General features: G+C 38.9%; 1 long non-coding RNA gene across 1 annotated transcript in view; it reads right to left on the reverse strand.

Annotated features, from left to right (window-relative positions):
• Positions 1–6617: 6617 nt before the first annotated feature.
• Positions 6618–13296, reverse strand: part of LOC124308985 (uncharacterized) — a 372645-nt gene continuing 365966 nt past the window's right edge. Inside the window, exon 5 of the long non-coding RNA XR_006909155.1 lies at positions 6618–6687. This is a non-coding gene — a long non-coding RNA (uncharacterized LOC124308985). The remainder of the gene's footprint in view (positions 6688–13296) is intronic.

Below are 13296 nucleotides of genomic sequence, written 5' to 3' on the forward strand. Positions count from 1 at the left end.
AAATTACGAAAGGCTCATCAATATGATCGTCAAGATCAAAGTGAATCAGCCACACGAAAACCCGAGGTATGATGAAACGTGAGACAAGCAGTCGTCAAAGAATAAGTAGGACAAAAGGACTCGGGTGTTCGATTGGTCACAGGAAACTCAGTTATATTAAGGCTTTGCCTTACATCGACGTGTGAGACTCGTGCTACATCGATCGGGCCAAGCATGAGAATCACAAGTAAGAGCCGTGGTATTCATACGGGCGACCGATTTTGTTGTTGATCGTGAGCCCGTGCAATCGAAACTTAAATCATGGGCTAAAGGGTTGAACAGGAGGAAGAAAACTGTAAGCGGAATGACTAAGGATAGCGAAGAGACCACAAAAGAAAGGTACGGAAAAAAAATACTAAGGATTGAACGCGAAGGTTCAACCAAACTAGAAAATATAATTGCCAGCGGTTGAAAAGTCGTCCTTTCTGTTGGTCGTCAAGACCAGGAGTGACGGAGTGCGGTCCAGCGATGTAGATAGACGGAGAGCTAGCGACCAAATCGGTCATGTGGCTTCAGCAGTAATAAAACTCCGTTAGATACTTATCTGATTAACCTTTCCGGATAATCTTCGTGCTGGCAGGCTGTGGGCGGTGGGTGCGGGTGTAGTGGAGTGGGGAAAAAAAATTTTGAAAATGTGGTCTAAGCGACTTTAATTTTTATCGCAAACAGTTACTCTGTTCTCCCAATGCACCCAAAAAATCAATCGGTTGGGGAGAAGGGGTTGACAGCGTTAAATATAATAAGAAAATAATAATAATTTTAATGTGGGCTCCGCAGTATTGAGTTTTTTTCTGACGCGAGTTTAATTAATATGTAAACCCCAAAAAATAGCCATGCAAAAATATTTGTGGGAACGTATTGAAAAAAATTATTGAAATCGTTGGATTTCGTTAGAAAATGAGCTAAGGGGAATGCCCAAACGGACGTGGAGGGGATATCAGCCGGCGAGCGCGTCCGCACGCTCACGGCGCGTCGGTTGTGTTCAGGATATCGTTTACGCAGAGTCACAAGGAAACATAAAAACTTCAAAACATCTGACTCTCGGATTAGCTCTAAAAAGTCTAACGAGCAGTAGAAAGGTCGTGAACAAGTATGGACATTGCTGCAGCCATAATGTTGTCGAAGAGCTGGAAACGGAAATGACGTATGCGGCAACAGAAAGTTCACAGGTCTGTCCAGCAGGAATAAAGCTGGTTCCACATCTCAGCACAAGAGTTGCCTTCGACAATTCCGATCGATTTGCGGAAACAACGAACGGCAAAGATACGCTGCACGATACTGTTGGAATTATATTTCAATTTGAGGAGTTGACTGCCCAGGAATTGGAAGATTCATGTGCTACTTTGTCAACAGATGTGCAACCAGGAACATCTACATCACAGGATGACGAAGTTATTCAATACGCCACACCTGAAATTTCTGAAGAGAACAAACGTTCGAAGAAGCGAAGAACTTTTGAAGGTATCTCTGAAGATCTGCCGTCGTATACGAAAACGCCACGAATGCCCTACAACTTTTTGCCACCAGGTGACGAAAGAAGAATCTTTATTCCGAGCAATTTAACAGCAATTGCAAAACTCGATACAGTGCACATGATTTTGCATGCACTAAAGATTCCTAACGTGCCAATGTGGACAGTTTTTAACAGCCAGATAGTGAAAGATGATAGTTTGAAACAAAATATTTCATATCTCACGCCTGTCAACGATTCTCCGACAAATAAGGCCGTTGTACTTAAGACGATGTGTGATAGTCAGAAAATTGCTGAGGAATGCGGTCAAAAATATGTTCAGATTACATATGATTTGGCAATTTGCAGAATGGCGTTCCAAATTCAATCAAAGGAATTTTCTGAAGAAAAAAATTTCAACAACATCTTTATTCACTTGGGTCAATTTCATATCGAGATGTCGCATTTCAAAGCCATCGGAAAATTTATTGACAACTGCGGTCCAACACACGCAATGGTTGACAGTGATCCCTTGGCCAGTAGTTCTGTGGCCGGCTTCATTATCGGCAAACATTTCAACAGATGTAAGAGATTACACCCGATTGTTTCATTGAGATTAAAAATTTTGCATTTCGAAGCATTTCTTCGGCATGAAGGGATAGCAGGTTTCGAGGATGTTAAATTGCATCTTCAACGTGTACAAGAAAATTTCACTGAAATAGAAGAGGATTGACCACTCGCTGATTTGATAACAAAATATTCACAGTTTGCAGAAAGGACATTGAGTGGTGAATTTGGTAAGACCCCACAGTTTTACATGTTCTACACCAAACTGATCGATTATTATCACGTACTATCCAGAAGTATAAGATCAGCACATTTCGAGCTGTATCTATACATTTTGCCGAAAATCACAAATTTATTCTTCGTCATGAATCATCAAAACTACGCACGATGGACTGTGAAATACCATGACAATTTGTTAGGAGTTGATGAAACTCATCCGGGACTTATCGATGAATTAAAAAAAGGCTCTTTCGGAGTGAAAAGAATAAACCATTTTTAAGGCAGCCCATTGACATAACTTTGGAACAGACCATCAATGCTGATGCTGGTAGGAAACTGACAGGAATAACACATTTCACAAATTCAATATCTGCGCGCCAACGGTGGGCAAAAAGTCACAGTCTTCGATCGGCCATTATATCACACGTTTACGAGGTGACAGGGATAGAAAAATCTGAAGCCATTATAGCAGATTTGGAACCGAGCAAAATGAATAAACAACTGAATTGTTTAAACAATTTCATGAGTACGTTACAGAAAAACATGAGTCCATTCCAGGAAAACCTCGACAAAAATTTGCTGTTCAATATTGCAATAGATAAAGCAGCAAAAGATTCAACCGCCGAGTTTCTATTAAATATCGAAGAAAAAGGAAACCGTTTGCGTCAGAATTTTATTGCTGCATGCCACGAAAACCCTCAAAGATTTGAAACTGCAATCTCAAAGAACAAGATAAGTAATTTCAATACTGAGGGTGTTAAGAAGAATATAACAATAAATAACAAAGTTCAGGAAGTGCGGATGCAGAGAGACCTCTTCGGACGAATGCTCGGTATTTCGGTCGAACATAATATCGACATTGCCAAAGTAATGAAATTTCCTCTTACACCAGTGCCAATGTCCATGTACCTTTTGGATGGGAAAATATTCAAAACTGCGAAATCTGTCTTGTTTAAAATCTTGGAAGCAAAAATCGAATGTCCATCACCATCACCACCTCCAATCGATATCCTTATTGTAGATGGATTTTTTGTGCTACATCTCATGAAAGATGTACCGAAAACGTTCGGATCAATATCCAAGAAATTCTTGACATTGGTCACGAGGACGGGTGCTCAAAGGATTGATATAGTCTTCGATCAGTATTTTACGCCATCGATCAAAGATCATGAACGATCATTAAGATACGGATGTCAAGGCAGTAATTACATGATCACTGGGGCTTATCAGGCCAGGCCAGCTGATTCTGTGAAAGAACTCAAACATAGTAAGTTCAAAGAAGCTCTTATAAATTTATTCGCAGAACATTGGGCGACGGAGGAAATGATACCCTTCATCGGTAACAAGACAATTTATTTGAATCAAAAAAGTTGTTATTCTTACAATGTCCTCGATAAAAATGTCGTTCGAACCACACAAGAAGAGTTAGAATGCAGACATCACGAGGAAGCTGACACGAAAATCGCGTCCACGTATCCAAAATCAATTCGGCTCACAACATGTGTTCATCACAACATCATCAAATGTTCTGATACAGATATTCTTATTATATTGCTTGGAAACATGGATCACTGGTGCTCAACAATGGATATGTGGATGGAAATCGGTTCGGGAAATTCTTTGAGGAATATTCACGTGACAAAAATGTATAATACATTGGGTGGGTTTTTGTGTAAGGCGTTGCCAGGCTTCCACGCTCTCACTGGGTGTGATTACAATCCTTCGTTTTATAGGAGAGGTAAAGCATCTCATTTCAAAATCCTTGAGAAGTCACCAGAGTTTCAAACGGCCTTCGCGTCTCTTGGAGATATCAGCTCAGAGCACGCAACCGCAGATAATTTCAAGATCTTGGAAAAATTCGTTTGTCAAATGTATAGAATAAAACACATTGAAGACGTCGACGAGGCTATTCATCTCTTTTTCAGTCATCTCTTTTTAGTGAATTATAAACCCGCAGAATAAGAACAGTTACAAAAAAAATTGAAAAATTATGACGCTTCCAACTGCCTCCATGCCACGCTGAGGTGCATCAGCAACTACTGCGCACTAGATACATAACTAGTATCTGGAACAATGCTCATCTGGACATTCCTTCATCGTTGAAACCTGAAGGAAATGGGTGGATTGACAAAGAGTCTACGTCCAACTTTGTTTGGTTCGAAGATGACCAATTACCAAAGTTTACAACAGATGTTATAATTCAACCTGATGAAACCAATGATGACGACGAAGTAGGATCAGGTATGAGTGAAATAATAAACCAACAATAATTTCAACGAAATACGTACAAGAAAATATTAAAAAAATGCTGATAATTCATATGAAATTAACACAATAACAATGCCAATAGAATACAATTCAATTCAAAAAAAGCAATTAAAAAAACATACAGTAATTAGAAGTTCGAATAAAATGAACACTGTTAAAATTGTTATTCAATAAATACAATTAATATGTTTCAGAGGACCATCAATGTGAGAGCGACTCCGGAAGTGACAGCGACACTGATGAATAAGAAGAAACAGCTGACAAGCAAATATTGGACAGCACGCTCATCAGCCCCATACCAATTGAATGATACTTTATAATTTTTTTGCATAAATGTAAAAATGAATAAGATCAAGAAGACAAATGGATTTTACATTAATACAATTTCTTCGCATAAATCAAAATGAATAAAAAAAGGAATTAAAATGAATTTTCTACGCACATACAATTTTTTCGCATATGAATGAAAATGAATAAGAAAGAATAAAAATGAATACAATTTTTTCGCACGAATAAAAATGAATGAAAAAAAGAAATAAAAATAAATCGAATTTTCTGGCAGGAATAAAAATAAGAAAAAAAAGAAATAAAATTGAATCAATTTTTTCGCACGAATAAAAATGAATGAAAAGAAGAAATAAAAATAAATAGAATTTTTCGCACGAATAAAACTGAATAAAAAAAGGCATAAAAGGGAATATTTTTTCGCATGAATAAAAATAAATAGAATTTCTTCTATGAATGAAAATTCATAAACGCTCAGCTGAAGCAGCTGCTCGTTCGGGAACGTTCGGGTTTTCCCGTTCAACGGGTGCAAGACAGACAGCGGCTACTCTCTGTTAGCCGAACACAACCGACGGTGCGTGAGCGTGCGGACGCGCTCGCCGGTTGATATCCCCTCCACGTCCGTTTTGGTCTTCTCCTCAGCTCATTTTCTAACGAAATTCAATGATTTCAATAATTTTTTTCAACACGTTCCCACAAATATTTTTGCATGGCTATTTTTTTGGGGTTTACATATCAATTAAACTCGCGTCAGAAAAAAACCCAATACTGCTGAGCCCACATTAAAATTATTATTATTTTCTTAATTATAATTAACGCTGTCAACCCCTTCCCCCCAACCGATTGATTTGAAATTTTTTTTGGGTGCATTAGGAGTACAGAGTAACTGTTTGCGATAAAAATTAAAGTCGCTCAGACCACATTTTCAAAATTTTTTTTCCCCACTCCACTACACCCGCACCCACCGCCCACGGCCTGCCAGCACGAAGATTATCCGAAAAGGTTATTCAGGTAAGTATCTAACGGAGTTTTATTACTGCTTGAAGCCACATGACCGCTTTGGTCACTAGCTCTTAGACCAAGAGAATGGATGGCGTGTTCCCTACCTAAGCAATGCACGGAATATGTCCGCCGTTGTGCAAGCGAGACAGGGCATTCCTAGTGCCAATCGCTGTCTCTTCCTAAGACCGCTATCGACTGAATATCCCATCGACATAGTTCCAGAAAGCCGCTATTGGCTGATACCCCATCGACATAGCTCAAACAAGGCCGCTATTCGCTAAATATCCCATCGACGTAGTTCAAACAAGATAAGGAATAGGCCCGTACTGCTATCTGTCTCTTTCTAGTCGGCGAACACATTTTTGTCCTGCTCTTATTTTCTAAATCGATGGTAATGAACTTTTCTTGTCCTTTGTTTTAAACAAGGAGAGGATAGAGTTTTTGGGTATGACGGTCAATTCCAGAAAAAACGTTATACTGTATTCAGACGTTTTGGTCGAAGCATGGCCGCCCATACAGCACAAAACATCTATGGAAATCCCACTGGGTCTAATACAGCCCATATATATCCAGGACTATTACGATATCCTAATGACATTTTGCATAAATCCAGGGTTGCGCCAATGTCTATGGGATATCCTATTGTTGGACTTGAACATGCAGGACATTTATAGGATATCTGTTTCATAACCAATATGTATATGTCGGAGTATGACAAATCTTTAGTCTTTGTTCAATAATTCCATTTAAAAATGTATTTAGTCTTTCAAGAATAAAAGGATATTTCATTTGAAATTGAACTCTCGATGAGTTCACCGTATCAAGCGTCAAGCGTTATTTGCAAGCTATGAATATAGCTTGTAACCAATATTATTTTTGTGTGTGAGGGTTAAAGAATAAGTGAGATGATTGGTTACCCTACGGCGCAGTTACTAACCTGAATAATTAGATATTGAGAGATAATAAAAGAGAAAGATATGATTGTTGGGCGCCAGATGCACATGCGTCAGAAAATAGATAATTAGAGAAAAAGATATAAATGAAGACAAGATCAGGTTCTACGACGGTTTTGCACAGCTTGCTCAGTATAGACAAGGTAATGGTAGAGGGGAGGGGCTGAATCCAATAGATAAAATAAGAAACAGGTGAAGCAGAAATAGTATCGAATATATTGGCTAAGAAGCGATAAATCCTAATAACAAGCAAACAACTGAAAAGATTGAGACACAATTAAGATAGGTGAGATAATTAATTTACAGCCAGAGAAAAGTTTAGCGAGAGATTTAACAAATAACGGAACGTTTTCAGAATAAACGAGAGATATGCGTAGGCTCGCGATACTATGATTCGAGGTAATAATTAACACGGTTTTATAATGAATAGGCAGAACAGAAAAAGATATACGGTACTTAAATTAAGCATTGATCAAGCAAACCATAAAATATGAGAAGCGATTATAAGAAACATGCGAAATACAAAAATTGTAATAGTTATCACATTACCAGAATTATCGGAGACATAACAGAGGCAGGGAATTATTAATTACGAGGTAAATTCAAGGAAACCGGTCAAGTAGAGAATTATTATAAAATATAGAAACTAACAGATAATACGTAGTCTCTAGTTTGCGATACGTGCGAGAAGAAAGAAAGATAATAGTCGGTACGGTAAAAGATAATTTCGGGATTAAGACAAATAATACTCAAGAGACTTAATACGCAACATACGACAAACCAACGAGACTACGGACAACTACGATCAGCGGTATTAGCGAAGAAAATAATGAAAAAGATGTTATTCGATACGGCGCAATACTCCAAAGTCAAAGGAACGACGAGCGGGACCGCGCGGCGATGTAAGATCGCTCACGCGGTACACTCACTACAATTGATTACTCAAAGATAATAGGTAAAGAAATAGTTATGAATTAATCAGAAGAAGTATAACGAAATAGTAATGCTCAATAGCTAAGATAAGAATTGACAATTTAACAGAACACGCTGCTATACAGCGATATTAGATATTTAGGTATTCTAGAAGAGAGAGATAGTAAAATAAAGCAATAGTCACTAACAATGCGTAAGTAAGAGTCAACCAGTCGCGAAGTTACTTGCAATAAGAAATAAAAAGGGACAAGATAAGAAATAGTAGAGAATAAGGTACGAGCCCAGGTGGCTCACGCAGACCAACTGCAAGATAGAGAGAGAGAGAGAGATAAAGATATGATAAATGGCAAGTAGGTTCGTGGCTTCACAAAATAGAAAAGGAACCTCACTTACGTGAAAAGACGATATAACAGGTACTAGAGAATGCGGTACGATAGCGATAGAAACTTTTGATAGTGATAGCGAAGACACGTCTGGCTTAGGCGAAAACTGAATGTAGAGTGTCGAGACGAGCGATGATCCTGATTTTTGTCGTGCTGCTGTCACGTGATTCTTCCTCAAATTTGCGTTATTCTAATTGGGCCAGCAGGTCGCGTAGGTCTGGTCTACAGGTAGGCGGCGATAATCCCTCGCCGCTTGCTTTTCTTCTTCCTCGCTGACAGGTATTGAGGTATCGGGACGTCGGAAGGTGGTCGGAGATGTTTACCCTCAGCTGTGCTGCATCGTTGGTGAGAGGGGAGGTCGTACCTCTCATGTGTTGCGATATTGAGGTGTGCGATAATATTGCGTCACCGATCTCTTGGACTTGCGACCGATTGTACTTCAGTCCTTGCTTTACTGGTACTCCCCGTTGTAGCTATTTCGTTGGCGCTGCATCCCGGCCCTCGCTCATCGGAGCCCTCATGCCGAAACGATCTGGTGGTGATGGCCCTCGACCCGGATCCCCACACTATATCCACCAGATCCACTTGGTCAGCATAGTCTAGCCTATTCCACGCCACAGCCCTTCGATAGGACGGTTCATTAGGAGAAAACCGTCCTCTATTTGATAGACAACGACTTAGTAGATGTCATGGTCGGTTCAGCTCCAGGCTGATAAGTATCGACGACGGGAAGCTTTGTTGTGTTTTTGACGCATAGCCCTGTACGCCATCTGGCGATGCATCCGAGCGGTAGAAGCATTGATTCGTGGTTCGGCTCCTGGCCGATAATTCTTAAATAGTTGGAGGTACTGTTTGTGCATCACGCACGACCCTGTTCACAACTTAGATAGGCATCCATCGCGAGTGGTTTCAGCGGTATTCGTTCGTCTGTAGTCGGTGGTCGTCGGTGTTGAGCTGGTACGTGACCCCTGTCAGGCAGTGTCCTGGTATCTTGAAGCGGAAGCCTCGTAGATGGTTCTCGTAGAGCAAACAAATGGTTTGCTTATAACAACGCTTGGATGAAATCGACAATCACGGCCGAGCAGGCAAATTGACCGAACGTGTTGAGATCATCGCGCTTTTACAATGAGCAATCCTCGACGAGCCAATCCTTCATTCTCTCCGCCTTTCCGAGGCTTCACTTCGACATATATATATATGTGTGATATTTTATAGATATTTATATGATCACTTGACGTCCAATCGCTGCATCCACGACATTTTATAATTACATTCTATGTTAATTATGTATTTGTATGTCTCGTCATCACTCATAATTGTATTGTATACATATGTACACACACGCACACACACACGCGCGCGCGCGCGGGTGTTGCATGTGTGGTAATATAATGTCACAGTTTATTCCGACTAATACATAATCTTGTTACTGTTTTTGATCGGTGATATACGTTTTCTTTTTGAATATTATATAAAAATTTACACGTCCGTTCGGTGCTATGATTGCGGTGATTTCATATGTGATACTTCTTAATCTTAATATATATAAATCTCGTGTCACGATGTTTGTCCTCAATGGACTCCTAAACCACTTAACCGATTATAATAAAATACGCACACCATGTGCAGTTCGATCCAACTTGAGAGATAGGATAGTTTAAATCTCAAATTATAGTCGCAATTAATTTATTGCTAATTATTTGTCTGTTATTATTCGACAGTCACAATTATCTGTTAACTCCAAATGATTCTAACAGATGTCGATACCTTTAGACTGGGTTGAGTAAGTAATCAATAGATGGCGCTGCTATGGTAAATCTACGAACGTGTCATATAAGCTACACTAGCAACCCATCCCAGCTTCGCACGGGCATATAATAATATAATAAAAGAAAATACACAATGTTTACAGTGAGTTTCTAGAAAAATAACATTTATATTATTACTTAATATTATTATATGCCCGTGCGAAGCCGGGATGGGCTGCTAGTGCTATTATAGAATTCGCGCCCTCTTATTGCGACATGGCTGATGGCGTTTGTGTGCGTTGCACGTGTTCGCTACTACATCTAGGACACGGAACCAGTGAAAATTGAATAAATGTTTCAGACAATCATAAAGTTAAATATCAGGAACCTTAATTGCTCAAATTGGTATCAAATTCATTTTTACTTTAATTTGAACATAACCTTAAATCGTACACGTGCAACATGATCGTCATTTATAACAATTCAACATTTTCTTCCGTAGTATTCTTTTGTATAGTATAGAAGTGGGAAATCTATACTAGCGATATATATTTTATTACATATATTCGATTTATACGTATTGTAATATTTTCGTTTTATATTTCGATGGTTTTAGAGGAGCTATAGACTGCTTTGTTTTGGGTTTTTTTTGTTTTTTAAATGAATGGTCCATATGATTACGTTCATTACTATGTCTAGTTCATGTATACATAGGTATATGAATGTATATTATATACTGTAACGTTTGCCCAGATGGCAGTGTAGAGCGCACTGTCAGCTGATACACCAGTGAAACGTCGTGAGTCTTTATCCTCGCTACAATAGATAATTTGGCGAATTTTGATATTCAAGGAACTCTAAATAACCGTTGCTAAAAGAATTGTTGAATTGTAGAGTCCCTGGCTCTTGCAGTTCCGGATTTTACACTTCCCTGCGTGTTGAAGTGCGGCGCGTGAGCATTTTACTTCCTATCTAATCTTTTTTTTTTATAAATGTATGCCTTACTCATAGGACTAGGATTTAACCTGTCGTCCTGAGTTTTATCCACTATTATTACTGTAAGCTGTCAGATCCAGTATTACCCTTCACTGTGGTCCTGGGTGTCCACCGGTTAAGGTTTTCCCCAAACTCTCTATTTTAACTCCCTAACGGTGGGAATGAATACAAGAGGTTGTTTTTAAATAAAGCTTAAATTGAACTTGAACACAAATTGGAACTCTCCTTTTATTACTGGTAATCAATTAAATTCTGGTTTTGACAGCGATAACTTATATTTAAATAATCTTCTTATAGCTAATTTCGCATTCTAACTTACTCTATTAAAGAAACTAAAGGTGTGCGAGGATTCATCGGTCCTGCTCCCGTATGATATAAAGTGATATTTAAAGAATAATATGTGATGTATTTTATATAATGTCTCTAGCCAAGTTTATACCACGAGATTAGATGCTAGCTATTTCTAAATTGATTTTAATTATTTCGTAATATATGAGTCGGTTAGGTAGAGACCTATATTCTGCTACAGAATTTTTGAAATAATGACTGCGTATAGCCCACAGTGCTCATAGTTCGATGGTACACAGGTCTGCTGCTTGTATGCCGAAACGGGCGCCTAGATAACTTCCTCGGTGTTTCACCGTTTGAGAGTTATAGCGATACTAGACCTTCTGTCGGTGGAGGTCTTCACTAGTCCCATCCTCAGTCGTTGATCTGTACGGTGTGAGTAATTGTCCGCGCGTCCCGCGCTTTTGGTATTGTCACGGTCGTCGTTGTTCCAGCGCACGTCAGTGTTCGTAGATTTGCTGTTGGTGTTAGAGTTCATAGGTGACTTCGCACAGCGGCGCTCAGGCGGCGGCATCTAAACAGTGTTGCTCACAGTCTGTTATGATTAATCGGCGTGTCAACATGCGCTGCCGAACCTCCCTGCCCGCCGGTTACGTTACAATACATACATCAATGAAATGCTATATTTTATTATTTAATTATCCGACTATCACATCCTCTGATTACACAAAACATATCCCTATATATTGTGACGTGGTACTTCATATCCCGTCAAATGCGCTATAATAAAGCACCCTTCCCTCCACGAAATACCGCATAAACAGCGAAGGCACGTCTGAGGCCAATAAACCAACAAGAACGACTAGTTAAATTTAGATGAGATTTATATATTAAGCTAATACCTGTCTATTTTCTATCTTTTATATCGCATTACAAGAGCCGCGTCCCAGAACTTCGCTTCGAGTGAACCAGATATCGCTAGGCAGAGGTCACGGACCGGGTCAACAGCGTCACACCGTCAACCAGAGAACAGACTATCTCTACCTAACTCCAGGTAGATGCTTGCTAGAACTGCGAATAGGGTCAGTTTGGCGCCAAGCGCAAGGTGCCAATACAGACCTCCAATGACCAGACTTATCAGCCAGTGGCGGGATTCCGTAACTCTCTACCGACAATTATCGTCGTTGCTAGCTAGCGATAGTTGTCGCTTGCATCGACGATGCTAGCGACGTAGGGTGATTCTGTAACTTGGACGTAACAATATTCATCGATGCAAAACTATAATAGTCACAGGCGCATCGATAAATGTCGATAGATTTTCAGCTAATTTGACAACGTCGCAGATATTATCACTAAAAATCTACTAACTTCTAATAGATTATTTGTGAACGCGAACAAAATCGTTTATTGTTCTGTATCTTTGCCGTGATCTTTCCTCGCGTTGTATAAAAAAACTTTTCTCCGATTAATCAAAAATGTAAAAAAAATGGAACAGTGTTAGTATACTGAGCCCAAACAGTTCCAATGGTTTGAGCTACTTTGAGTACTATTAACGATATAAATGTTGCAATGCTCAGCTAAATTGATTTGGAGAAAAGGCCTTATGTCCTCTGTTTGTCATCTATCAATGACTAGAATCACTCTATCCAAGTAATTGTATAATATTCAGAAATATTTTTTTAGGTTACTTTGACTGAGCCCTCTTCATAAGTCTATTTCTCAGCATCGAAAGTTGATTAAATATTATTAATAAATCCATTTTACGGCGAATCAAAAATGCACTTGTTATTTTTTATATCAAAAAGCCATCGAGAGATTTGATTAAATACTATTATTTAATCAACCCTTACGATATCTTATAAATGGACTTGCATATTTGGAAAGATATTGAGGATTGAGTCAACGTAACCTTAAAAGTATGTTTTTGAATTTTATACAATTACTTGGATAATGAACACCGTTTTATAGAGAACGTTAAAACGATTATATTATTGTGATGAAAGAAATAATTGCTTGAAGTGAATCTTCATATTCACTTGCATGATGAAGTTTTCAATCCGTTTTAAATCTAAGTACTATTTTGAAGGTTAGAGAAAAATTCACGCGCAACACATTGACACGTTGTTGCACCAAGACTATCGTCTACTATGTGACTGATTAACGTT

Source organism: Neodiprion virginianus, chromosome 7, assembly GCF_021901495.1.
Source record: "Neodiprion virginianus isolate iyNeoVirg1 chromosome 7, iyNeoVirg1.1, whole genome shotgun sequence".
In the NCBI taxonomy this organism is placed as follows: Eukaryota; Metazoa; Arthropoda; class Insecta; order Hymenoptera; family Diprionidae; genus Neodiprion; species Neodiprion virginianus.